This window comes from Eschrichtius robustus, chromosome 7 (genome assembly GCF_028021215.1).
Source record: "Eschrichtius robustus isolate mEscRob2 chromosome 7, mEscRob2.pri, whole genome shotgun sequence".
NCBI lineage: Eukaryota > Metazoa > Chordata > Mammalia > Artiodactyla > Eschrichtiidae > Eschrichtius > Eschrichtius robustus.
The window spans coordinates 2,341,879-2,366,068 of record NC_090830.1 but is presented as its reverse complement, the minus strand read 5'-3'; the positions used below and the strand labels follow the sequence as shown (position 1 = coordinate 2,366,068).

At 37.4% G+C, this 24,190-nt stretch overlaps 1 long non-coding RNA gene across 1 annotated transcript; it reads left to right on the top strand.

Annotated features, from left to right (window-relative positions):
- The first annotated feature begins 208 nt into the window (after positions 1-208).
- On the top strand, positions 209-24,190 carry LOC137767847 (uncharacterized). Its single transcript, XR_011074571.1, has 4 exons — positions 209-286; positions 16,820-16,940; positions 22,469-22,563; positions 24,067-24,190. It is a non-coding gene; the product is annotated as an uncharacterized lncRNA (long non-coding RNA).

Here is a 24,190-nt window from a genome sequence, read left to right as displayed (position 1 = left end):
TTCTCTGACACTATTTCTAAACTCTCCAGTAGGCGCAATGATAGATTCATTTAATAGATTGGTACAGACTTTCCTTGGGGAAACTAAAGGGTTTCTTGTTTTTTGTTTTCCTTTCTGAGTCAGAAGTTGATAACGCAGAAATATTGCGCAAATACCATGACTACGGCATCTTTTCTTTTTATTGAACAGCAGTTGTGGTTTGAAGAGGAGTAACTTTCTTCAGGAAATTGTGGAGACTTTGCAGCAATGGCTGAAGGTATACTCTCCAAGTTACCTAATGGAATAGGTAAGCTTTATGCCTTTAAAACGTGCCGTGTGTTCCTTTTCTTTGAAACCTCCAGAACTTTTCAGTTCATAACATTTTGTATTGAGCATGAAATTGACTGCAATTCTTACTGCTGCATTTTTTAAAAGTCCCCAATGTAGGGGGGAAAAAAAGGAATTTTTTAACAAGCCCAAGATCCAACAATTATACCAATGCTGCCTTTGTTTCCCATAGAGCCTTAAGAAAAATCGTATCTCAACACAGCTCCTGCTAAGTTACTAACTCCTGTCAAATTGATGCCCTTCTAACAGCAACAACAAATTCCCTGAGATGGGTTGGTAAAATGAGTGATGAATGATGAAACAGTCGGGAGTAGGTTAATAGACAGTGGTACTTTTTATAAGAAACTCAAGATTAAGTTTCACAAATAGTCTCTTATGAATCAACCAAATCCAATTTTGAGTCAAGGGCATTCAAGACAAGTTTTACCATTTTCTCAAACTACTAAGAGCTGAAAAATTTAGTCACAGATGAAAATATCCTTAATGGAATAAGCTAAAAAGTGATTACAAGGAATGAAACGTCGGCGTGGCTGGCCACAGAAACCTATCAAGGAATCCTGAGGGCAGAGCTGAGGCTTAGACACGCTGGCACGGAGTGTGCCAGCATGTTCCCTTTCCCGCACACCTCCAACTCCCTCTCTATCCCCCTGCCCCTGCCCCACCCCCTCCCAGCCCCACGCTGTACAGAGCTGCTGAAACTTGCTCTCCTGACTTCAGAAAGAAAGAGGCTGTTCATTCTTTCTTTTCCACAGTCACCCCCAACTCTGTACATTCCAAACTCGTAGACCTAGCCACGCTCCAGGCTTCTGTGGGACCCCTAAGTCTCAAAGGACTTGAATTTCATCCACAGCAGGGATGTAGCCTGATGCGGCTTGGGGTTGGAGGTCGTGAGTTTAAATTCGGAGACAAAGCGTAGGAGGGCCCCTGAGAGAAATCACTTACCAAGCTGGATGAAGGATTCTGCCTCTGTGGGTCAGACTCAGGTGAGCAGCCCAAGGAGGGGAGGAAGGAGAGGTCCTGGGTGCTGTGAGGCTGTTGGGTAAGTCCTGCAGCCCTGAGTCACCTCTATGCTTTGGGTGAGTATTACAACCGGCTGTCACGAGGGAGCCAAGCCACTCCACCGTGGGACATGCCCTGTAAGCACAGGGGTGAGAAAGGAAAGGCGTTTTCCTGCTGTCTGAAAGAAGAGAACCAGAGAGTCCGAGGCAAGTGGCAGTGAAGCTCTGAGTGCAGTCCTGGCACCTGTGGAGATGATCGTCTGTCTCAAGAGCACTGACCCTCAGACAGGGCGGAGGGAGTATCCATCATGCCTGACAGCCATCGGCTCTCGGAGACTTGAGGAAAGACTCCTTTGGTGACTTTACTATAAGCTGGAGAGCCACAAGCTGAAGAGACCTGGGAACATTTGAGTTACGTATGACTTAAACCACACTCGATCAAGACTTACTCATGATTCCAGAGCAAACCAAGGCTGGTGTTAAGAAGGTAATTTAGACGTTCACTGCTAGCTTGAGGGACCACCTGCTCCCTTTCTCTTTTTTGTTTATTTTGTTTGGGTTGCTTCAGTTTTCATCAAGAAAGGGCAAAAGTGAGTCCATTTAATTTTTAATTCTATACCTTTTCATAGCAAAAGAGAGACCTCATTTTAAATTCTGCACTCCTAATCAAATACTGTTCCTATGAATTATGACTTGCCTTGAGGTCAGATCCCACAGTAGCATAAAGGCAGTAGTTGAATTCTGAGAATAGAACATAAGGAGAAAGAGTTGAGGGTTGAGGACTCAGCCTTTGGGCACTCCGCTGTTAGGCATTGGAGGGACCCTATTAGAAGTAAGAGTTCAAAGCCAGTTGCCGCATGTAAAGATCAACCAGCCTAGATATCTACAGTAACCAGTACAGACATTGATTCTTATGTTTACTTAAAATATAGACCAAAGTTGACTTATACATACATATATACATGCTTATATAAATATATATGAATGAGGAATTTGTCTCTATGATTTATATGGATAAGAGATCAATATAGATAGATAGGTAGATAGATAGATAGATAGATAGATAGATAGATAGATAGATAGATAGATAGATAGATAGGTATTGGGTTGCCCAAAAAGTTCGTTCAGGTTTTTCCGTAAGATGTTACAGAAAAACCCAAGTGATAGATAGGTCACCCTATAGGCCACCCAGGCGAACTTTTTGGCCACCCCAATAGATAGATAGATAATGTGTGTATTCCATAGATGGGTATATATGTGAGGTAACAGCAGGAGACAGGAGAAAAGAAAAATAGGAGAATTTATTCCTTCTTATCCCTTCCTGTCTAACCTCATTTCTGCCAGTGACTGCCTTCTGGGATTACTGCTTCAATCAAATAGACTCTGTTCTGTGGCTCAAATCTTTCTCTGGGCTCCTTGCCCTTGTCCCTACATGCAGGCTTAAAGGAGATAACAGCTTCCCAATGTTACCAGTCCTTGGGTACTTCAGCATCATGTATTGGCTCCATTAATTCTACCCACACCTCTGTAAACTGTTTTCTCATTAAACTTGCCTGCTTAGACAAAAGTTAACCTTCAAGGATGCCAGATATCCCATGACGAGACCCTGACTGTCAGAGGAGCCGACTTCATGTTGATCTTCCTATTAGGCATCCAAGTGAAGATATAGATAGGCAAGCAAAAATGAGTCTGGAAAAACCTTAAGGCTGGGAAAGTCTGAGCTGGAGAAAATAACATTTAAGAATTTTCAGCCTTTAGATGCAGAGGGGAATAGTTATGACCTCTTGCTCTCTGGGAAGGCAACCATCTCCTCTTGCTGACGCCCACTATCTTGAATTACCATCTTGTTGGATTCAAGGCAGTCCTGGACTGCCCCATCCTCACGCTGAGGAAGGCTGACATCTAGGGTTAAAACCTGAACTAATTACTCTCCTTCTTCTAAGTGTCTGTCAAGACCAATCGCCCCATGCATCACATCACTGCTTATGAACAGAAGCCCAAACCTCCCAGGCATCTACTTTTGCCAGGATTCTCATCTGTGTACTGCTGTGTACATCCCCATAGTATGAACTAATTCTTCTCTCCTTCTCAAAATCTTTTACTTTAAGCAATTTTAGATTCTTAATCATGTATTATTTAGTCTGTGACCATAATGGACTATTCAAAAAATGGGTAACATTTGTCCAAGAAGAGCACAAAATAAATTCACTTAAGCCATTTGTTCGTAATTACAGTAGACACAGTGCACTACATCACTGAGCAAACTCCAAGGTAAACATTTGGCCATGGAGACAATGAGCCGAATTATATGGATCACTTTTTTTTTATTTTTTTTTTACTATTTTGGGTTTGCCCCGACATACATGGCCATAGACAGTTAATTGGATCTATAAATACTCCCAGTTAAGTTTAATTATTTCTCTGTGCAGAATCTTAGGTTATATTAACTCTGGTGATCATTTGGGATAATTTTTTTTAATTCCACAGAAGTTTGTTTTGAAAAATTGACCTAGAGTATGCTCTGAGAGAAAAAAAGAGAAAAAATAAAAAGAAATGGGATAAAGGACTGAGAAATAAGAGTATGAAAAGATTACTCTGTAAAAAGCCAATATAATTGTAGAAGTATTAAAATCCCTATAGGAGATTTACAGAGCAGTGTGCCCTGGATTAGAATTTGATATCAAATAACTAAGTCATACAATTTCAGTGCCATTTGTAGTTGAGTTAATAGCATATGTTCCTGGAGGATTACAGCCAATGATTAAGGAAATTAGGTTTTGTTTGAATTTAATTTAGTTATATAAAGCTGCTACTATAATTTACAGCTTTGATATTTAATATTTAATAAGCCAGATCTTAGAAGAATGCTAGATATAGCTGTGTCATTAGTCCTTGAAATATTATTCCCATAAGTCATTTATATTTGCTGGCTGATAAGGATGTTCATCAAGTAGATGGACTCAACACGAGTCCACTGATAAAGCCAATGCAGGTTTACAGTTTGCTGAGTCCCTTGTACGTTTCCACTCCATTTCCCACACCTGTAACTTACTGAATCATCATTTATCTGGCCGGTCAATTGTCATAATAAAGAAACATTGCAGCCTTTCCTTCAGCAGCCAGCTGTGGGAATGACTCAACTCTGCCTTTCTCTCACATTTTACGTATCTGTGGCTTTTAGTCATTAAAAATCACGGGAGTGTCTTTGTAAATATTGCACCCTCAATTTTTTTTTATTATTATTATTATTTTTTAATCAGTCATCAATTTTATACACATCATTGTATACATGTCAATCCCAATCGCCCAATTCAGCACACCACCATCCCAACCCCACCGCGGTTTTCCCCCCTTGGTGTCCATATGTTTGTTCTCTACATCTGTGTCTCAACTTCTGCCCTGCAAACTGGTTCATCTGTACCATTTTTCTAGGTTCCACATACATGCGTTAATATACGATATTTGTTTTTCTCTTTCTGACTTACTTCACTCTGTATGACAGTCTCTAGATCCATCCACATCTCAACAAATGACTCAATTTCGTTCCTTTTTATGGCTGAGTAATATTCCATTGTATATATGTACCACCTCTTCTTTATCCATTCGTCTGTCGATGGGCATTTAGGTTGCTTCCATGACCTGGCTATTGTAAATAGTGCTGCAATGAACATTGGGGTGCATGTGTCTTTTTGAATTACGGTTTTCTCTGGGTATATGCCCAGTAGTGGGATTGCTGGATCATATGGCACCCTCAGTATTTTTCTTTCTTGTTTTTTTTTTTCACTGCTTTGTCACATTTTTTTCCTATCCATCTCCTTGACTTTTCCTTCCTTTCTCCTTCATTTTTCTGAAGCTCCATAGTAATGATTCCAATTTCTTTCCTGCATATATCTATAGCTCTTTGTAGAAATTTAATTTTTCTTTTTTCTCTGATTTATAAAAATTAATCCTAAATTTCTAATCCCATTAGACTAGCTTTTATTTCCTAACATTCCCAATTTTTTCTCCCTAGATAAGAATATTGGTACTATGTAAACTATTTTTTTTTTAGTACTTGTGTTTTAAACCGTTTATCTCACTTATTCACTTGCTTTCATTGTCCATACAACTACTGAGAATCCTCCTTTTGTTCCTCTCACTCTCTCTTACTTCCTGGTTTGGGCTTCCTTCAAAGACAGGTCAAGTCAACCTTTCAGAAAATTCACAAGGCACACTCTCTAACCTCAAAGATTTTAGAGGTCTAAACAGAGGACTTATGCAAGAATATCTCCTTTAACAATTTATTTTAATATATGTACATATACACATACACACTTTAGGTAGGTAGCAAAGTGTAGAAATTAATAAAAATGAAATAAAGTTGGCCAATGCATAAACATGCAAGTTGAAACAGCAGGAGTTTGTTTGAAGGGAATAAAAAACGCATTAATACAGTCTAGGACGCAAGTTTCTTTTGTGCTTTCCTGCCATACCTCTAAAAATTCCAACATGGTGAGTACAGTTAATAATAATAATATAATAGTATAGTGAATAAGTGTACGGTTTTCTGGAGCTAGATTGGCTGACTGGCAGTCTTGGCTTCACCATTTAGAGCTGTGTGACTTAGGACAATTACTTAATCTTTCTGTGCCTCAGTTTTCAAATATGTAAAATGAGGATACCAGTGGTACTCTGTTAACCAAGTTTTTGTGCTAATACATGTAAAATGTTTAGAATCATGCCTCAGACATAGTAAACTCTCAGTAACTGTTATTGTTATTTACTATTATTTTTGTTACTGCTACTGTAAAATAAAGCACCAGTTAGTAGAAAATAGCAGATCAAAGTGAACATTAAGAAACAAGCAAGAGGGCTTCCCTGGTGGCGCAGTGGTTGAGAATCTGCCTGCCAATGCAGGGGACACGGGTTCGAGCCCTGGTCTGGGAAGATCCCACATGCCGCGGAGCAACTAGGCCCGTGCGCCACAAGTACTGAGCCTGCGCGTCTGGAGCCTGTGCTCCACAACGAGAGAGGCCACGACAGTGAGAGGCCCGCGCACCGCGATGAAGAGTGGCCCCCACTTGCCGCAACTAGAGAAAGCCCTCGCACAGAAACGAAGACCCAACACAGCCAAAAATAAATATAAAAAAAAAAAAAATTAAAATAAATAAATAAATAAATAAATAAATAAAAATGCAATAAAAAAAATTAAAAAAAAAAAGAAACAAGCAAGCATCACTGCAGTAATTGGAAAGTCATTTACTTAATCTATATCTTTTCATGTGTTTTTTGCTATATACCTGGAGTTAAAGGTTCTTAGGTACTCTTTGGATTAGTCCCCAAATAACACATATCAAAATCACCAGTACAGTATAACAATCACTCTTCTTAGCTCAAAAGTAACCCCTGTAAGAAGTTGAAGGAACCCCTGCATCAAGCATATTGGAGATGGGAAGTTTTTTTTTTTTTTCCTGTACCTATAGCTGCTTCAAGTCCTGCAAAGTTTGAAGCTCTGGTGATTGTTAAAAAATTCCAACTCAAGAACTAGAGAAATAGTATGTTTGCACTAATATAAAAATTAGAGCCATAAAGCAACATCCAGAACTAAATCAAAAGATCCCACAACTCAGATTAGACTTCCCTAATTGATTTGAAGAGAACTCAAGGAGTGCTGGCTGTACAGAGGCACTGACCTCCACCCAGTAAGGAAGTTAAGAACAGAGGACAGGGTAACTGGAACAGCAGTTCTAATCCTTCATATGTCATACAAAGGAAGGGAAAGAGAGGGTTTATTATGTTCCAACGAATCATGAAATAAACCAGACCACTCCATGAAAGAAAGAAAATTCAGATTGATCAAGGAGAGAAACAAGGGCACTTCCCCTAGCTGTGTTTTTATCTGTTCACAAACTGGACCCCATAGAATACTGGGAAAGGGGGAAAAATCTACATAATGAGTAATACCAAATAAAGCATCTTCAGCTAAAGGAGAAGACAGGCAGAATCTGTAAGACATGAAAGTATAGCAGCAGGGGCTATAAGAAATGTAAGTTTAAGTTATCAAGGGAAGAGAGAAATGGAGTGGTTAATGATGGGCATTCCTGGGAAAATAATGCTAGTTATAAGAAATAAAGCAGAACGAGAGTCAAATCCAGGTCTATTACGAAATTATTTTTAATTACATAAGACTTTTTAAATAGCCTAACAGTTATAAAGTTTTAGAAGTTGTCAATACTTCTGAGTCAGAAAATCTGAGTGTGTCACATCTACGCCATTTATTAGCTGCACGATTTGAGCAATCATTAAGCTTGCTGAACTTCATTCCTTCCATAGGAAAATAGAAGTAATAGTATCTACACACTACCACCTTATAGCATTTTAAGAGTAGTCAAATGAAATTATACTTAGAAACATAAAGCATTATTGGAATGTACATTGTTAATATCACTCAACTTTTGCTCAATTTAAATATTGGTGAGGATATTACTACTTTATCATATTATTATGAACAGCTCTAATTGCTAAAGGGAAAAGACTGTAAAATATATGAAAAAAATATACAACTCCCACACTGATTCAAGCTATATCCCCTGGTACATCAGAATTAAACTTGATCTACTAGCCAATGGTATTTCTTCAATAATGATAGTTATCATAATACCCTTTAAGTTTTCTATTCTGTATATTACAGAGGAAAATTCAAGGGTTGATTAATTCGGTTGTTTAATGACGTCAAGATCTGGATTTACCTCGTTCCATTTTCTACTCAAAATATGATGCATTTTCCAGCCCTGGAAATCCTGGTCCTTTTCTTCCAGATTCCTTTGAGTTTGTTAATATCCTTCTCAAAACTTGGTACCTATGCCTGTGACAGACTCCTGCTCACGTAGCCCATACACATCTCCATTCCAATTGCGCCTTCTCTTTGCCAGCAGAGGCCTATTTTGTTCAGATATTGGAGGGTGTAGTAGTAGTTGCTCAAGAAAGGCAGCCCCACCCCCAGACCCAAGAGGTGAATGTTGATTAGTTTAAGTCAATCATGGCAATTTTATTACCCTGCCACCTTCATGTGATGCAATCTTGGCCACTAACATCAAGAGGAAGTCTTCAGGAGAGCCTTTAGAAAAGTCCTCTTCACTCTTTAGAAAAGATCTGAGACCAGGCTTCACCCATTCCCGCCCATGGGGTGATGTTTGGATGTGCTGCAGACGACCTGAAATGATGCTAGGAGGAAAGCCAAGATTATTGTAGAACCACCAACCCAGGGCTCCTTTATCATGAAGCCACTGAATTAACAAGTGTTCATTTTTCCATGTTGCAGCCATTTTTATGTAGGGCAATCCATTTTTGTTATTGCCTAAGCCCTATTTAGGAGTGTAGCACTGTCTTTTGAAGCCCCTGCCCATCCCTTTTGCCCACCTGAGATGATCTGCTCGTAGCCAGCACTCTGATAGTTTTCCACCTCAGGTGCCTGAACCTCTTCTCTTCTTGAAGGTCCTGTGCTAAACGTGGTAGGTGAGGAGGAATTTTAAGTCCCTTCCCCCTGAGCCTCAATCAATAGGGAATGGGATTTAGTGGAGCTGGGGGGTTAAATCTCCCCCCACTCTGGTGGCCCATTTCTGAAATGCATTCCACACGGTTTCTCGAAGGGCTCCAACAGAGTCCAGGTTGCCCACAGCAGAAACCCACTTATTAACTCACCTTTTGCTGGGTTGTCTCCCTTCCTTGTCTCACTTTTTTCTTTTATAGATTTATTTTATTTATTTATTTATTTATTGGCTGCGTTGGGTCTTCCATTGCTGCGCATGGGCTTTCTGTAGTTGCTGTGAGCGGGGGCTTCTCTTCGTTGCGGTGCGAGGGCTTCTCATTGCGGTGGCTTCTCTTGTTGCGGAGCACAGGCTGTAGGTGCGTGGGCTTCAGTAGCTGTGGCTCACAGGCTCTAGAGCGCAGGCTCAGTAGTTGTGGCGCACGGGCTTAGTTGCTCCGGGGCATGTGGGATCTTCCCGGACCAGGGCTCGAACCCGTGTCCCCTGCATTGGCAGGCGGATTCTTAACCACTGCGCCACCAGGGAGGCCTCCTGTCTCACTTTTTTTTCCCCCTCAAATTTGCTTTCCTTGACCTTGGGATCACCTTCTAAATAAATCACATGTGTCTAAGACCTTGTCTAGGGTCTGTTTTCGAGGAACCCAAATTAAGACAAGTTGTATATTCTGTTACTTACAGCTGAAAGCTTTCTGTTGCATACGTGCTGGAGCAGTGCTGTCCAACAGCACTCTCTCTCTGTGATGGTGGAAATGTTCCATAGCCGTGCAGTCCAATAGCCGTTCGTCACATGTGGCTGTAGTGTGTGAGAAATGTGGCTGGTGTGCCCAAGGAACTGAATTTTTCATTTCATATCATTTTGATTCATTTAAATAGCCTCATTTTGCTAGTGGTGACCATATTGGACAATTTAGCTCTAGAAGCAGTCCAGTGAGGACCAAATGAATGAAAGAACTGCATCCCTGTTGTTTTAAACATCAGAATTATATTCCACAATCATATATTTTGCACAGTGAAGATTCGTACTAGGCTAGGCTTTGTGAAGCATACAGAGATGAATAAACATCTGCCTTCTAAAACACAGTCTAGTTAGGAAAACACACACACATAAAATATATTATAAATATATTTATAAACATAAATAAAGCAATATGCATGTTAAAAGTGGCATAAACAAACCACTATGGAAAATAGAAGGATGCACAATTAATTTCTGCTGTGGAAATGTAAGACTACTTCCCTGAGGTAGCATTTGAGCTGAGTCTTGAAGATAAATATACTGTCTTTAGAGAGGGACAGAGGGAGAATTATATTTATAGATGGATAACGATACATAGAAAAGGAGTACCAACAAGAAGAATGAGAATGCAAGTGGTACAATAAAGCGGGGCTGTAGAACAAAATTCTAGGTGAGGTCAAGAGTGCACAGAGCTTTGAATTCCATATTAACACACTTAGATTTTATTGTTCTACGAATGATAGCAAAGCATCAATGAGTTTGAGCGTAGGTGGCGATGATGGTGTTGTCGCTGACATAATTGGTTATAGACAGGAATAATTGCAGATATAGAAATCAATTAGAAATTTACAACATTAGTCCGGGCAACAAATGACATTGATGTGAACTTTGTCCGTATCATTGAGAATAAAAACAAGAGGCAGGTAGACGTGGTAAATCCTGACCACAAACTGAAACTAGGCTATGAGGGAGAACAGTTGGAGATGCCCCAAGAAAACACAAGGGAGGACTGGGTTGGAGGGAGAAAGATAATGAATATACTGAGATGAAAGAGATGTTCAGCAGATATTTGTGCAGGCAAATGCTGGGTGTTTGTTGTTAGCTACATCAAAACAAGCAGACTTAGCAGGAAAAAGAAAGAGAGGAAGCTCTTAACGTTTACTTCGTCACCCAAGGGGGATGCAAAGAGTTTAGAAAACCTAAGTGAAGCAAAGGAAAGAATTGGTCTTTTTTAATGGCCACGTTATACTTTTAGCTAATGTTGAATAAAAGATGGTTGTTTATTTCTGTTAAGTTCCCTTGTTGATTTGGGCTCATTATTCCAGTCTACTGAGTTTATTTTTTGACTAGCAGTCATTGTACAGAAAAGTTAGTCAATTTTTCCAATTGTCTTCTTTTGTATTTTTAGCCTCAAAAAGTTATTTAAGATGTAAAAAAATTGAATAAAAGGAAAGGCTAATCATTTCCCTGGAAAAGGAAGCAGTATTGTGAAGCTTGTGCAGTGGACGCTGTGGGTGCACCGCCCATACCCCCATTCAGGATCAAGACTGTCACTTCCAGAGGTTGAGTGTTGATGCCTGACAGCTCACAGCTGAGTCCTTCTCTAAGAACTGGCCTTGGCCTTTGCGCATTAGACCTCCCTCAACCTGTATCTATTGCCTGGTTAATGTAGCCCCTTTGTTTTAATTCTGGTCAATCCGGAAGAATCATCCTAGCCCTATAGCCTCTGATGGGATCGTCTGGAGCCTCTGTTGTAACTTCATCATAGCTGGACTTCTCCTCTGCAGCCTTCCCTCTCTCACAGGTGTTATTCCCACAAGCATTCTCAATAAACTACCTGCATGCAGATCTCCATCATAATGTCTGTATCCCCAAGGAAACCTACCTAAGGTGAATTTCAAATCAAAATCTCAGTCGGTAATTTTTGACTTGACAAAACCATTTTAGACATCATTTAGAGTATCAGGATCCTTTTTACATTTGAAAAAGAAGATTAATGAGGATGATTGTTTTTAAGTTATGTTAATTTAATCAGCATGGCACTGGTGCAACAATAAAGAGACAAATGAATAGAGGAGAATAGATATCTCAGACACAGATCCTACTACAAACAAGAATTTATTATATTATAAGGCCATTGACATCACAAAAATATGATAAAGATTAATGGCATAACAAACCAAAGAGGAAGGGAAAAATTATTCAATAAATGGCACTCAGACAACAGGATCGGCAAAATAAATTAATTCTTATATCATGCATTAAAATAAATCCAAGATGGATTAAAAATTTTCAGTTTTACTAATAATCAAGGAAGCAAATTTAAACATCAGTGAGATACAATCTTTTGCTTGTCATATTGGTGGAAAGAGTTTATTGATGAGGGCATGGGGATAAAAGAGTACCTTCATATACTGTTGGTGGAAACCTAAATTGTTACAGCTTTTGAAAGATAATCTGATATTTACTATGAAAATTTTTAAATGTGTATCTTTGATTTAATTCATTCAACTTTTTAATTAAAGAATTAATTAATAATTAATTATTAATAATTATAAATAATAATTATTAATTATAAATAATTAATTAATATTAATTAATTAATAATTATTATTAATTAATTAATTAATCCTGGATAATATTTCCTTTCCACTAAGTGACTAGAACCTCTCATGGAGCTTCTGGTCTACTGGCAGAGACAAATATTAGGTAACTAAGTAGACAAATGATTATTAATACTTGGTGTTCATATTATTAGGAAAAATGAAAAGTGCAAAAAGAGAAATACTATTTAGATTGGGGAAACTGTGGGAAGACAAATCAGAAGGAGTAATATTGAACACGAAGAATGAGTAGGAGTTAGTCAGGCATAGACAATAGGGAGGGAAGAGTACCCCAAGGAGAGGGAACAGTATGTGGCTTGAGTTGAGAAAGAGCTCCAAGGACCTGAAAAATAAAAATAGTGCTGTAAGGCGAAAAGAGTCAAAGCAGGAGACTGGAGCAACCGACAGGAGCCAATCCCTGCAGGGCATTTTAAGCTGATTAAAGATGTATATTTTAACCCAATTGTAATGGAAAACCACTCAATGGCTTTGAAGGAAAGCATATTTTTTCAGCGATCATTGTGGGCAACTATGAAGTTAATGGATTGTTGGGAAGATGGAGTGGAAGTTGGGAGACCAATTATTAGGCTGTTGCAAGAGAGGATGATGACTCAGACCAGAAAAGAAAACAAAAAGAAATGGAGAATTCAAAATGTATTTTGAAAGTTGCATCTACTGAGCTCATTGGCTGATAGGATGAGAAGGATGAGGGCAAAGGAGATTGTAAATTCATGTAAAAGAAAAGCTATGAAGGATAAACATCAAACTGCTGGCTGTTATCTCTGCTTTGGGTTTGGATGAGGGGAGATGTTGGATGAAGACAGATTTTCACTTTTTATTTGGTATACTCCAAACTAAAATGGTAGTGGTGGTGCTGGTGATGGTAGTAGTATTAGTTTAGAGTTATTTAAGTGACCTTGCATTATTACCTGTGATTAATTGCATTGTTTAATGGAAATAAAACAAACAATAAAGGAAATGGCCATTAATTTGATTTCATAAAATACTTTTTATTCTATAAATGAAAGAAAACATAATCCAAATTAAAAGGCCAAAAAAAATCTGGAAGCAATGTTATACAAGTATGACAATGGGTTGAGATAATTTCTATATAAAACGTCAAACAAACTATTAAGGTTTGTGTAAGGTTTTCCATATTAATCAGCAATTCACAAGAGAAAAAATAGAAATATTTTTTCTAGCTTTATTGAGATATAATTGACATATAGCATATTGATTTGATACATTTATATATTGCAAAATGATTATCACCATAGCATTAGCTAATACCTGTATCATGTCACATAATTACCATTTCTTTTTTGTGATGGGAACATTTAAGATTTACTCTCTTAGCAAATATCTAATACAGTATTATTAACTGTAGTCACTATGCTGTACATTTGATCCTCAGAACTCATTTATCTTATAATTGGAAGTTTGTACCCTTTGACCAACATCTTACCTTTTCCTCCACCCCCTAGCCCCTGGTAACTACCACTGTAGTCTCTGTTTCTATGGGTTTTGGCTTTCTTAAAATCTACGTATAAGTGATATTATACAGTCTTTTTCTTTCTCTGAATTTTTTCACTTAACATGATGCCCTCAAGGTTCATTCATGTTGTGGCAGATGGTAGGATGTCCTTCTTTCTCATGGCTGGTTAATACTCCATTGTACATATATATACAACTTCTTTATCCATTTGTCTGTTGACGGGCACTTAGGTTGTTTCTATACCTTGGCGACTGTGAATAATGCTGCAACGAACACAGCAGTATAAATATATCTTTGGTATCCTGTTTTCATTTCCTTTGGATATATATCCAGAAGGTGGATTCCTGGATCATATGGTAGTTCTTTTTAAAATTTTTGAGGAACCACCAATGTACATTCCCACCAACAGGGCAAAAGGGTTTTCTTTTTCCCAATCCTAGACAGTGGCTGTTATCACGACTCTAACAGCTGTGAAGTGATATCTCATTGTGGTTTTAATTTGAATGTCCCAGATGATTAGTGATGTTGAGTATCTTTTCATGTGCCTTTTCATGCACCATGGACCCTGATGTTTGGTGATATGGAGCACATTTTCCTGTACCTGCCGTTTGTATGTCTTCTATTCAGTTCCTCCTCTGCCCATTTTAAATCATATTGTTGTCGGGGGGGGGGTGTTTATTTGTTGTTTTGCTATTGATTTGTATTGGATCTTTATATATTTTGGGTATTAACCAAACCAGGGGTGAGGAGTCGGAGGGGAGGTGGAGGAATCAGCGAGATGGGTCCCCTCAAGCATCCATGCTGTAAGTGAAACTGTTGTGAGTCTGTCAGTTAGGCAATACTGTATGTAGTCATTACATTCTTCATATTCTTTGACTTAAATTTTTACCTCAGGGACTCTGCTCTAATGAAATGAGCACAAATATGTAGAGATCTTTATGCGTTCCACATAGCCATTATTTATAATGCAACATTAGAAACACTGTAACACAACAGTGGTAAATGGTACCTCCATGATTATCATATAGTCATTTAAATTTACATGGAGAAATGCTTAAGCTATAATTTTAAGTGAAAGCATGTTTTATGTCTTCTTGATGCCCTACTCTTTGATGACCCCTGCCTGTGCAGACCAAACATAGCTTTAGTCCTGTCAGTATCAGCAACCAGATTTTACCTCGGTGTATCATCTCCACTTGGATAATCCTTGGATAATCTTTGGCAGGCTCATTTATAGCCCTGTCTACCTTACCTTGTTTCTCAGATCTCCAGCTACTCCATTTAAGATGGATGGAAATCACTATCTTCGGGAAACCTGCAATAAAATTAGGTACATTTGATTGCTGTAATTGAATTGACTTCATATATGTAATAAGGAACACATTCCAGAGGAAATAAATTACAAAGTTGGAACTGTAAGATAATCGTAAAATCTATTAAAAATAAAAAGAGGAATGCTATAATGGTCAACATAGATAGAAGAGAAAAACAGTCTGCAAGAAGCTTAGCAAAAAGTAGAGCTGAGAATTTGTACTTGTCAGTGTATCCAGTACTCTGCACCGTGTCTAACAGGCACTCAAAATCTGTCTGTCAATGACAATATTTTAAGTTAGTTTTGTCTTTTTACTAAAAGGCAAAGTATTTGAAGGCCCTTACCTGCTAACTTACTTGTGTAGAAACTTACCTCGTATGGAACAGTTTACATTCAAAATGTATATATTCTATTCCTAAAACAGCTAGCCTTGAAAGCAGCAGACTGAAGAAACAGACTCAAATGGGGAATGGAATTGGGAGAGAATTATACAAGACAGTCATTCTTCTGTTTCTTCAAATACTTTACTATTTACATTAAAACGCTATATTATTTTTTGGCATTTTTTGTAATGGATATGTATTAATTTTATTAAAAATAAATACATAAAAGTGTATTACCACATTCTCCATGATCTTTCATTGTTTTTAATTATATAGGTGTGAGAGGAATGTACATACGTAGTTTATATATATATATATATATATTAATCATATGCAAACCCAGGATGAGAAATAGCTGCTTGAAGCAAATCCAAGAAAGAATAATGCTGTTAGCAGTGGTGGTAGCCATTGTCATAGCAGTAATAGTAGTAAAAGTAGTATTAGTAGCTATAGTAGTAGTAGCTGAGCCTTACATGTGTGCATTCAACCCTTGTGAGTCTTAAGTGAACTTCATTATCACCTTTGTACTAGTAAATAGCACTGTGAAGTCATTCCCATTTAACTAAAGGGAAAAATGAGGCTCAACGTTTTTGCCTAACAAATGGTATAGAGGTAACAAATGATACAACTAATACAAAATTCTTTCATTTGATTCCTAGACCTGTGTTAGTTTCACTATTTTTTGAGGCATTTTATATTCAGTCATCCCAAGTCAATATAGACAACAAATTGGCACAAATGTTTAGGCTAGTAATATATTATAATTTCAAAGGTGTTGTATTCCTCAATATGAAAAAATGTAATCTTTTCATTATTTGATTTATCCTAATCAGTGAGCCTAATAGTAGTAGTGATGATTATAGGATCTTATGATTTTATTTATCTCATTGTCAACAACCTTTTTCACGGAGAAGGTATAAAAATAAAGTTCAGTGTGTCCTTGGGACACATTATAATTTTGAAGTAGTTCTGAGTAGGAAATGAAATGATTCACTGTAGTGGCTAAAAATGAAAATTGCTTGCAAGGTCATCTGGATTACAAAAATTATTCTAATGAATCCTAAGCTTAATATAAACTTTATGTGAGTTATCACCTTATAGCCACTTTTGCTAACGGATGACATTCCTAAATGCTATTATTTGTTGACAACTAATAAGCCTTATAAAAGTTTTGTTCCTGAGCAGCTCACCTCCTGCTAAAGAAACTGTAAATCTTCACTTTAAACTACAATTTCTGCTGAGACACACACCTCAGGAGTTAAGTTGGTGACCATTTTAGAACTGTGAATTTTAACATCCATGAAGTCTGACGGTTTGTTACGTTCCTGTTGCTGTGAATCACTTCTGTACTGTCATCTCCTCTTGCTTCTCCTGTCATTCCTAAAGATTTGCCGTAGTCTGATACTCACTGGGATACTTAACACTCTGTTGTTCCTCTAGTGGCTACACCCTGTTTTCTGTGACATGGGAACTTGTCCACGACTTCAACACCACCACTACCATCACCACCACCATCCGCCAAGAGACACTTACCCAGCACCTTCTTTGGAGCACAGTCTGGGTAAGACCTGCTTCTTTCCTTGCATTGGGACCAGGCGTCTTCTTTGAATGCTCAAATTTTTTATTCTTCTTTAAAGTATTTCAATAGCAGTTATACATTTCCTTTTTGTGTCAGTGGACTCTTATCTTCCATTTAGATTTTTAGCTCATGAAGATATAGGAAAAGATGAAGCTAAAACTACTGATGATTTTGAGATGCTAACATTGTGTAGTGAGTATTTTACTGGGACTAAACATTTACGCTTGGGTTCAATTTGAGCAGAAAGATGAGAAAGTGAAGTCTCAAGAGAGAATACCATGAACAAGGATTCTTAGAGTCCAGAAATAACTTCCAGCATAAGACCTTTTAGAAGAGAAAACTGGAGATGAAATAATCTCCTCTTTAACTTATTCAGATATAGAACTCTGTTTGGGACAGTATATTTTTCTTAATCTAGCATCTTGGGGGGGATTTATTATATACTAAGAACACTTCCAATTATTTTACATGCAATGTCTCATATAAATGTCACAATAACTTGAGATAGATACTGTTATGCATATTTTATAGGTTAGACACAAAGGCTTAAGGAATTTAAATAACTTATCCAAGTCAAATAGGTATTAAGAATCAGGAGCCAAGACTTATATACAGATCTTTCTCTAAAGAGAATCCAGATCTTTAGTCAAGTTTGGAAAAAGGTACCAGAAACTTCTACTAGATTCAATAAAATTTTTTTAGTGGGAATATTGCCTAAATCGTATTTGAGTTATTTCACTCAGTAAACATATCTTAAGGACCTGTTGTGTACTGGGCACTATGTAGATGTTGGCATTAAAGTTCCAGCACTTTGGGTATAGAGAAAAGAGTAAACAGAAAGAAAATTACATAGGATGAACGATAAGGCAGTAAATGTCACAAATTATGTCATGAGAATAAGAAGAAAACTGGCTATGCATAAAAACTTTGAAAATGATACGGGGCTTGGAGCAGATTACAGGTTAACGTATCGGTCAGAAATGCAATGCCATTTGACAGTCACACAAAGACATAACATGCAGTAACTGCAAATAATCTTCTATCTGTACTTAGTTTTGGCTGAGATTTTATGAGGACGAGTCATTCCACTGTGACCACATTACAAGCAAGATATGGGAGACTTGGAGAGGGTCCAGAGGTTTATAATGAAAATAATTAAAATGTAAGAAGAAAAGAAATCCTTGAGGAAATGTTGAAGGATGTGGGGTTATTTTGTCTGAAGAGAGCAAAGATGTGAGCAAGGAGAGCCTTAATAGCTATTTCAAAATACAAGAAGACTTTTTCAGAGGACGGGAAACAGTTGTTCCCCCTTTACACTAAAGAAAGAGCAAAAGAAATGTGTGATCCTCAGAGGATAATACCATAAACGTGATAAAGAGGTCATTCTTTATCCTGTTTAAGAAGAGTCATCTTAATTCTCCCTCTTGGGACTTGTAAGTAGTCAGAAACAAAAACTTTAATATGATCAGAGGACAAAAGTTTCTCTTCTCACACTGTCCCTGAAACACACACTGCCAGAGAGTGTCCATCTTCCAACCAAAGACGTAAACAATTGTGCACTGTGAATGCTGCACATTTATGGGGTTTCTGGGAGGAATGTACAGCATAGGCCAAAGGTCTGAAACTCTTTTGGTTGGCCACGTATATTATAAGATGGAATTATTTACTAAAATTAAAAATATTTTATTGTAGATAATAATAGAAGTTTAATAGATAATAGAAATACTAGAAATTTAGAAGTAATAGAAATTTAATAAAGTGTTAAAAATAGTTTTATAGAAATAATAGAAATTTAATAAAATATTTTTAATATTTTCAATGTTGTACATTAAACAAGAATGTACAGCATAGGCCTGAAACTCTTTTGGTTGGCCACATATTTTATAAAATGGAATTATTTACTAAAATTAAAAATATTTTAGATAATAATAGAAATCCTTATGTCTCTAATTTTTAAAAAATCAGGATACCTGGCAAATCTGGACCCATTCTTACTGGGCTGGAGGTATGTGGTGCAGCCCACGTTAAATAGCACGTGTGCCCGAGTCCCCAACATTTCCTACCTGGCTTGGTTCATTCATTCTTGTTGCCTGCCTTGTCTCTTTAGATATTTGACTCCATAACTACGGGTTTAAATTAAAAGGAGCAATGAAAGGGGGACCATTCAATGGCTTTGCCAAACTTATCGAGCTTACAGAGTCCCCCACCCCCACCCCGCTCCCCGCACTCTCTTACTGTCATTTTATTTTAGAGCTATGTAACCAAGTTCGGACTTGTATAGAGTCCCTGGACAATAGTGCATGAAGAAGAGATACAAAAAGGAGATAATCCTCCAGGGCCTTCCAGAAGTATTCTATGGAGCCAGGCTTCTCTAAGATTGGGACAGTATGGTAGGAACCACTTCAAGCAACAAAGAATTGTAGTAACTGGGTCTTCTTGGAGTATCATTTATTTTCAATGAGGAGTCATTTAAAACATGATTTTTGTATTAAAATATAGTACTATAGTTTGCAGAATTCAAGAACATTTACAAAAGAAAGCATGAAATTTCAAAGGCATTTGTCACTAGTACCAGAGAACCAGGGTTCTCATACTCCTGCCATTCTTGGGTATTTTACTGGCAGAGTTTAAGCAGCATAACTAGATTTCTGGCAGCTCCAAATCATTGCAACTTCTATCCCCTGTGCCTTCAGTTGCTCCTGAATCTCTTCTCAGAAGTTTTATAAGCATAAGCCTATTTGTCCAAAGCACAAGTAAATTTAATTAAGATTATGTCCACCCAAATCAAGCAACTCTTCATTTGAAATATTATTTTTAAAATTATCCCCAATTAAAGCACTATTTCAGCATACTATCCTGGTTAATGACACGCGTCTGGAGTCAGACTGTCTGGACTCTCTACCATGCAACAGCTGTGTGACCTTGAATGAGTAACTTAACCTCTATGTCCTTCAATTTCATTGGCCCTTGTTACAAGATTTAAATGGGTCAACATTTGTAAAGCATCTAGAAAATTACTTGGAATATAATAAGTGGTACAAACCTTGTTGTACAGAGCCCTAAAGTTTTATTTTTCTAAAGCTTTATTTTCAGGTAGAGGGAATATGGCCGTCCATATAAGGAGTTTCATAACCTCATCTCGAGGTGATAACCTTGGGTGGAATATATCTATCGGTCAACTTTCTAATCATCCAACCTTTAGTAGCATTAGAAGGGAAGGCAAAGTGCCAAAAAAAAAGAGAACTTCTAACCCTAAAGAGCTGTTTAAGGGTGTTTTGACATCCCAAAAAGCCATAGAAAGACTAGGACAAATGGAAGCCCTGCCAAATAGCATTTATTTCAAAAATGTGAGAGACTTGATCTCTAAATTTTGTTTTGAAGAATCACATTTTAAACAAAGGGGCAAACATTAATGCCGCATTGTATTCAGTGGCATTTAAATAAGACCAACTACATTTACTTAAGGGTGTTCTGGGGAGGTTGTTTTATTTTTTGTCTGATAGATTCTAAAAGCATAGACTCTATTCCAAATACCATATCTAAGAAATTACCTAAGCTTCTGCCCAACTAGATGACAGAAGCTTATTCTAAGAGTGAGGATTCATGCTTTTGCTCTATTATAATATACCCATAATTAAATGGCAGTAAAAAACTAGCAATCTTAAGTTTTTCTGATAAGCCTGGCTTAGTAATTCTCAAGCTTTTTAGTCTCAGGACCACTTTACACTCTCAAAAACTATTAAGTACCCCAAGAGCTTTTTTTACGTGGATTATATCAATAAATATTTACAGAATTAGAGCACTTGAAATGGAAATTTTTTTTAAGTTCTATTTTTATGCCATTAAAAATAACATTAAATCAAAATGCATGCTAAAATAAATGACATACTTTTAGGAAAAAATAACTATATTTTCCAAAGCTATAAATAAATAAAATCATTAGTGACAAGAGTGACTTTGTTTCACATTTTTACAAATGCCTCTAATGTCTGATTTCAGAGAATATAGCTGAGTTTTTATGTCACCTACTACATTCAGTCTGCTGCAATATACGTTTGGTTGAAGTACAAGAAAACAATCTGGCCCTCCCAGATATACTATATGTTTTGAAATGGGAAGAATATTTTAATAGCTTTTTTTTTGACATTTCTGGATATTCTTCTTTGATACTACACTCAAACCTAACAAGTGGTGGTTTGTTACAGGTTTATTGCAATATGGAATCTGAAACCATATCAATGATATTTTTCTACATGTTATAGTTAAATCTATAGGTCTGTCTTGCACTTTCATTGGGTGTTTTAACCATGCATAGTTTGGTAACATTATGCATTGGCCATCTGGAAAATTTGAGTCACTGAATTATGTAAACCACCCAGATGATGACACAGCAATGTGGAAAAAAATCACATTTATTAATATAGCTTCATTCTCATCAGAAAAGCCTTTAAAAATTGAGATGCTGTGAAGCTCATGGTGACTGTTAAACATTTTCAGAAGTTCTAATTTTGTTTGAGAGCTCAAACTTTATCATTAAAAATGAATGCTATCATTTGTTTTCTTGAAGTAGGTTTACTTGTTCATTTTATAGAAAATGTTCAGATACCCAAGTTAGAATAAACATAGTTTATCTGCTAGTCACTTTTTCAAGTAATAAATATTTTCCATTTAAAAAAAGTGGCTACTTCAGCTTATAACTCAATCACACAAGTGCTTTTCCTCCTGACACCATTATACTTTGGGATGCAGCAGAACTGTTTTATGTATAATTCCCATTTTACCACACAAAGTATTAAAAAGACTGAATAAAATCCGGGCTTGGGCTTTCATAAAAATTAATAATTTTTACTGCTTCATTGAGGTCATTCTTAAGTGAAAGTGCCATTTTCTTTTCTTTTCATGAGAACACGGTCAGGATAAATACTGTGACTACTATACAATTTGATGCCCCTGTCTTGATTCATGCCAAGGTGCCATATGTTTGATTCATCATTGCTTTTTGCATCATTACTACATGTGCTAACAGGAAACAGTCAAATAACATCTTAGGATTATCATTAAAAAACAGTTTTGACCTCATGGACCTCTTGAAAAGGTCCCATGTCAAACTGCAGACCATGGTTTGAAAACTGCTGATGTAGCTTAAGGAAACTCTCTCTTCTTGGAAATCCTAAGTTACCTATGGCCTTTACAGTTTGTGTGACATTCCCTTTTTCCACATGCCTTCTGTCGTCATCTTGAATTACCATTTGTACTTTTTATCATTATGGTTATCTTTCCACATGCTGACCTTGGCTCCCTCAATAGATAGTAGAGTGCTTTGCTGCTCAAAATGTGGTCCACGCAGCAGCAGCAGCAGTATTACCTGGGAGCTCATTAAAAATACAGAATTTCAGATCTTACCCCAACATTACTGAATCATAATCTGCATTTTAACAAGATCCTCAGGTGATTTGTATGCACTGGTGTAATGGAGATCTGCTATATTCACCTACCATTCTCTATTTCAGAAAATCTATCATTTCCCTATTTCAAAAAATAGCCCCACTCCAACACATGAGGATGGCTCCACTTTTTCTACTACAGAGGTGGATGTATAACTCGGGTAAGCTATTGAGTTACCCTATCCCTGTGAACAGAGTGGTCCGTGGCTGGGCATGGGTAAACCAAACCCTTTTTCTGAATCATAAGGATGCTGGGAGACACGACATGCTCTTTTCTCTGGGATTATTACTTGTGAAGTCCATGTAAACCTAGAGTTGGTGCCGGTCATCTTTGGTACAACATGAAAGAAAGCTCTCTGAAATGAGTCCAATAAGAGAAGGTCAGAAGTCAGAGGTAGAGATAGACCCTTAATGACATAATTTGAGCTCCTGCATCCAGCTTGCCTTGAAACCATTTATCCCTGTGATTATCAATAGATTCTCCTTCTTTGGCCAAAGTTAGTTTGAATTGGCTTTCTGCTCCTTGCAACCGAAAGAGTTCTGACATAAGATGAAAAAATGTAAGGACAAATGTATAATTTGTATTTTTAAACCTCAAAATATTAACAAGTGCCTTGAATATGATGGTCACTGTTGTTCAGCATCTCAGCTTCCATTTAATTGAATCTCCTCATTTTATACCTTTCTAAAATGTTCATTAGATTAGGTCAAACCTGGCTCAAATGCTTCAACTGTTCCTTACCATGGTGGGAAGGGGAGTATTTTTTTTAAGTTTTTCACAATGTAGTACTACCCACCCTTACAGCTTCTCTGTTAATTCTTCTTCACCTGTGCCCTTTATCCCATTTGCCGGTTCTTAAAGGAGACCTAGACTTTCTTGCCACAAAGACTTTGCACCTGCTTTTCCCACTAAACCCTGGATATCTAATTGATGATCTCCTACTTGTTCTTGAAAAGCCTTTTCAAGGATCACCTCTTTCAGGAAGTCTTTCCTAATGCCCACTCATTTCCTTCCCTGAGATTGTGCTCTTTCTGTGTTCTTTATTAAGCCTTTACAAACTGCATTAAAATGGCTTGTATATTTGTCAGTTTAGCCTGGAAGATTGTGAACCTCTTGAATGCAGAAATTTCAGTTTTCACCCCTTTATTCCCAGGCTTAGTGCAAAACCTGACTCTTAAAAAGCACCCTTTAAATATTTATTGAAAGCGAAGAATAACTGAAAATAACAGAAGGACTTTAGTCATTACCCTTGGATTCTGCCATCTACTTGCTCTGTGACCTGGGTTAAATCACTTATACTACTGAGATCCTGCATTTCTTCATCTGTAACACTGGGATAATAGTGTTCTCCTTGCCTAGTACAATAATTCCATGAAATAATAGGCAGAAAGATGTCCTATCCCCAAAGATGTCCATGCCTTGATCCCTGGAATCTGTGAATATGTTATGTTACATGGCAAAAACGACTTTGAGATATAATGAAGGTTACAGACCTTGATATGGTGAGATTCTGGATTATCCAGCTGTGCCCAATCTAATCACTTGAGCCCTTAAAAGAGGAGAATTTTCTCAGGTGGGAAGCAGACAAGCAATGAGGCAGAAGGGGAGAACAGAAAGATTCATAGCTTGAAAAGGCGTTGATCTACCATTTCTGTCTTCGCAGATGGAGAAAGCAAGCCGTCAGTGTAGGAGTGTGGGTGGCCAGTGAAACTAGAGAATAATCCCTGGCCAACAGCTTCAGAGAAATGGGTACCACAGTCCTACAACCACATGGAACTGAATTCTGC